Here is a 4,909-nt window from a genome sequence, read left to right as displayed (position 1 = left end):
AAGAGTCACACTTTTGACATAGGCCATTATACAACCGGGGGTAGAATTGCATGTTCCCCTCAACTGAGGATTCAGGTGATTTTACCAGAGGTGGCCAGCATCATGAGGGGGTGATTTAGGCAAAAAAAACATTTTTGTCAAAACATGACTTAGGCCATTATTTTAGGAAGGTGACGATATATAATATATCTCCATATCACAGACACATGCAAACAACAACTTTCCAAAAATGAGGTGCAGCAGGTTCAACTTTTTATTTATCTCATATGCAATAAGTTGTCTTCTAGTGCAGTATACTCTGCCACTTGCACTTTGTTTTTCTTATCTTTATTCTCTTGTAGCTGTTTTATTCTTGTATTTAACAAGCATCCTTACTGTTTGAATGGCTTATAAAGTATAGTTCCAGCACTTTTATCGTCTTATTTTTTGGATCGTGGGTTTATTGTGGCATGTTTCATGCTGCCTTGCTGCAAAAAGGAATTTCCCTCTTGCAGAGCGATATAGATCTGTATCGAACTGTTACGTTACAGAAACAGGGTTTACATTCATGCAGGAGTTCAAAAATATTTTGGTGTCCAAACAATTCATAGTTCAGTTCAGAGATTCACCCTATTGTGACAAATTACTCAAACATAATACAATTTTATCTTTTTAAAACATCAGGTGGCCCACTGGGTAATATTTTCACTTTCTCTTTTGCAGTTACAATAAATTACGTGACTGAAAGCATGTCTGGTTTTCCCCATTCCATATTTCATTTTACTAACCAGTAATGTGCTGTTGAAAATGGGTTCATTTTCTTTTTGGTGGAGTATTGTATTATTTTTGTTATTGCATTGTTTTGAATATGCATGAAATCATATTTAAAATCCTGTGATTATGTCACTCAGTCTTTGGTTTCTTTTTCAGCTGGATTGATACATTGTTTCACAGCAGCTTTTAACAAAACAAACAGGATGTGATGCTGAATAAGGAAACGGATTCACACATTGGTTGTTTTTGGTGGATATAGTGAAATGCTTCCCACGCAGTATGATGCAGTATGGACAAACTCTAAAGTGTCTTTGTTGTGACATAACTTAGTTAAACAGCCTGTGGTCACACGCAAGCTCTGGTGCTCGGATGCCAGGTGATTTCCCACCACGACACTGATAAGAATAGAAGGATGGCTATTGGCTATACTGCCAAAACGAAAGTGAGCTCTTTTTAAAAACAAGAAGCAACGCTCTAAGCCTCATTTCCTACAAGAAAACAGATGTGACAGGATCATAACACGCAAACAAAGTAAGCGAAATGTGTGATGTCCAATCACTCGTGATGTATGGGCCTGGAGGTGACAGCAAAACGGTCGAGATGTTCAACACTAAGGTGGGGGACATGACTGTGCAGCAGCTACAGGAGGCAGCAGTGAAAAAGTTTCCAGGTAATACACAGAAAAAAGAAAGACACACATCTGACACACTTAGAAGTTGTACTTTATTAAATGTCTTAAAAATGTCTATATGAAATATTTTTGTGTTTTAAAATACATACTGTAGCTAATAGCCTCTAATGTAATGTAAAGCAGCCAGTACAGAATGTGCATATCAGGGGTCCCCAAACTTTTTCCTGTGAGGGCCACATAACTTTTCCCTTCTCTGATGGGGGGCCGGGTTCAGTTTGTAACAGAAAAAGTGTGACAATCGCAGGGGTGCCTAAACGTAAAAATGTATTGTTTTCCAGAAAGCCACGCATAACCAAATAACCCTTTCCGGGTTCTTCACAGAAAAAAAGTCAGGAAATAAATAATAACACTATTAATGAAATAAATAATAATAGTTCAGGGGGCCGGGCCAAATGTGGGGACGGGCCGTATCCGGCCCGCGGGCCTTAGTTTGGGGACCACTGGTGCATATGATCAGCTCATAAAGGGGCATATGAACTTTAAATGATTTCATAACTCTCTATGTGCTCACTTATTCACTTGCTATACTGTCCTGTTAAGCAGCACTCAAACCTGTATTTAACTTTCAATATGCAACAACAATAATAACAAGTAATAAGAGAAATTATTGCATAGATGCACAATCAGTTGAATTAAATTTTACCCTCCACTTTAAGTGATATAAATGTTCATCTCTTGTGTAAGACCTGCACATAACTTGATTCTCCCTGTGACTCTCACTTTTCTGTCCTGTATGTGTGTGTAGGACAGGGTGATGTGCGGCCAACCTACAATGGCAGGACACTGGATGATGCCAACACCTTGCTGTCTAAATATGGCATCTGCAACAAGTCTGTCATCCACTTGGTGTTGAAGGTTCATGGAGGGTAGACAGGTTGCCAAAAAGCACCAGAGGTCACTAATACCATGTAATTCCGGCCAATCATCCATTATGTTAACCAAAAATTGTGAAAATCTATTAAACTCAAACCAGTGACAACAAAGATATCTTTTTGTGAGTTTGCTCTTTTCAAAATGCAGGCACAATATTTTGGGTCAGTTCTGATCAGAAAGATTTTTTCCCAGAAATGGATGTCATATGTTGTGACACTATATTGTGATATTTAAATGGGCAGTTGTTACAGAAAATAAAACTTCATTTGGTCTTTTCTAGTTAACATTTTAACAAGGTTGTAGAAATGCAACATACACATCCATAGTATATGTAAAATATCTGTTTGATATCAGATCTTATATGATATGCGGATACATGTTACTGTATGTCGACAGACACCTGATGGTGTTATTATTTCACAGATCCTTCATGGAATCAGTCCTAACCTTCTCACTGAATATAAATGTTCAAAACTGGAATCAGTTGGAGAAACACTGTCAAGACAGTGAGTAAACTCATCGGTGAGTCTCTGCTGTTTTCCAAAAATGACTGTTGAATATTGTACATCAAACTGATTTCAATGCAGAAGGCATCACCGGCTGCCATTTCTTTTAGATACTTTCAGTTTCTCCTTTGCAGTTAAAAGAAATCAGATCATGCCAGATGGTCAGAATTTCCCATCTATATATTCATAAAACTCATTTTATTTACTAAAATAAAAAAATAAAAGTAATTTTATTAACTGTTAAGCAGAAATTGCTATATTTTCTTATTTGTAGTATTGCATTGTTTTGAATTTGCAGCTAAAACCCCAACAATTTCAAAAAGATGTTCTTCTGTATTTTAAAAATACTGTAATAACATCAAAGCATTTTTTTTCAACTTTGTTGTTTTGGTAAACTGTTTCATATGAGCTGTTAATAAGACAAACCCAATGTGAAAGTAAACCAAACATTGGTTCTTGTTCTTGAATTTCAGGGAGTTTTCCGTGTAATTTCAGTGAGCACAACAGTGATAGCACGAGAGGTTACTTTATGATGAGAATAAAAGAGGCAGGTGTTCTCTGACGTCTGCTCTTGTTCATAAGACGAAACATCGGCCTCCACTGTCATTACCGTCAACAGACAGAACCTGAGAGGAGCATCACACACGAAAACATGTGTAAGGGATCAGTGAGGGTGCACCCAGCCTTTGATTAAAACTGACTTCATGTCAGGTTTTGCTCTGTGACAAACAGCATCAGATCTTTACACTTCTAGACCTACAGTAGAAAAACTTACCAGTTTCCAGCTTCACTATTCGTCCACTGTATATGTAAAATATCTGTTTGATAATACATTTTATATGATATGTGGATACATGTTACTATTTCTCTGTCATTTATCCTGTTCAACATTCAGGAAATGTATTCACATGCATGAACCTGTTTCAGACATCAGATAGACTTTCTGTGTTCATGTGAAAGGAACCTTTATTAAGCGTTTCAGTTATTAAAGATTAACTATTCACATAGATGAACTTGTTTGGATCAGACATAGACACACACACACACACACACACACACACACACACACACACACACACACACACACACTGCACCAGCTCTGCTAAACACTGAACATGAACTGAACATCCCTCTGAGAAGCTGCGTTCTAATTGGTCAAGAGACCAATACAAAGAGCCAATCACAAAACATGATACTGCCGACCCAGTTGTTAGAGGAAAGTCCCTGAGTCATTTCCAACACCGCCTGCTCTGTCACCTTTACTAATTGCTGCAGGGTTTTATTTGTGTGTGTTTCCTGACAGTTACAAGAAGTCACGTAAATGCACGACAGAAAGTCTGGATTCCCCCTCTAGATATTCACCTTTCATTTTATTTACTTTGACATGTACAACCTGGGTTTGTTGCCTTGTTTGTGAAGTAATGTGATGGCTCATAGTTGTACTTTTTATGTTATTGCATTATTCTAAATATCCATATTCTTCATATTCTTTATTTAAAATACTGTAATAATGTCAATAAATGCATTTGGTTTCTTTTTCAGTGGGATTCATAAATAGTTTTACAGCAGCTTTCAGTAAGACAAACAGAAAGTGAAGCATGTTCACTGCCGTGTTCTCATGCCAAACACTGGTGCTGGTATATTCGGTACTTTCCTGTTATTATTTCAGGTACAACAACAGGACTTTGTGACGCTGAATAAGGAAATACACTCACAAATTTGCTGTTTTAGGGGAATATATACTGAAACGCTGCCCAGGCTTTATGATGCAAAGTACAGGACAAACTCTAAAGTGTCCAAAACATGGACGAGCCTTTGCTGTGATCAGCGCTGTTGTTCTGGTTTAGTGGCCTGAACAACATGTTCAACTCACAAACCCGCAAGGAAACATAGTCAGAGGAAATGAAGTGGGAAAAATCTACCAAGTTGTGGTGTATGTGGTGTTAATACAAGCTAAAAATATAGCACGGACATATCTTTTAATTATCAGCCAACGATGGAGCTGATAGCCAACAGCATTTGAAGTTTTGTTTTTGTGTAGTTCTATCTACACAGTGTTGTTTTAATCCAGCGCTCAGTTATCATT

At 37.5% G+C, this 4,909-nt stretch overlaps 1 long non-coding RNA gene across 1 annotated transcript; it reads left to right on the top strand.

The window, feature by feature from the left end:
* The first annotated feature begins 1,221 nt into the window (after positions 1-1,221).
* LOC147819761 (uncharacterized) lies at positions 1,222-2,427 on the top strand. Its single transcript, XR_015436655.1, has 2 exons — positions 1,222-1,423; positions 2,190-2,427. It is a non-coding gene; the product is annotated as an uncharacterized LOC147819761 (long non-coding RNA).
* The last annotated feature ends 2,482 nt before the right edge of the window (positions 2,428-4,909 follow it).

The sequence above is a fragment of the Seriola lalandi genome, unplaced genomic scaffold (assembly GCF_002814215.2).
Source record: "Seriola lalandi dorsalis isolate HSWRI2012SDOR001 ecotype SW California unplaced genomic scaffold, Sedor1 jcf7180002049783, whole genome shotgun sequence".
Taxonomy (NCBI): domain Eukaryota; kingdom Metazoa; phylum Chordata; class Actinopteri; order Carangiformes; family Carangidae; genus Seriola; species Seriola lalandi.
Note: the sequence above shows the minus strand (reverse complement) of the source record. Positions and strands in the feature narration are given on the sequence as shown.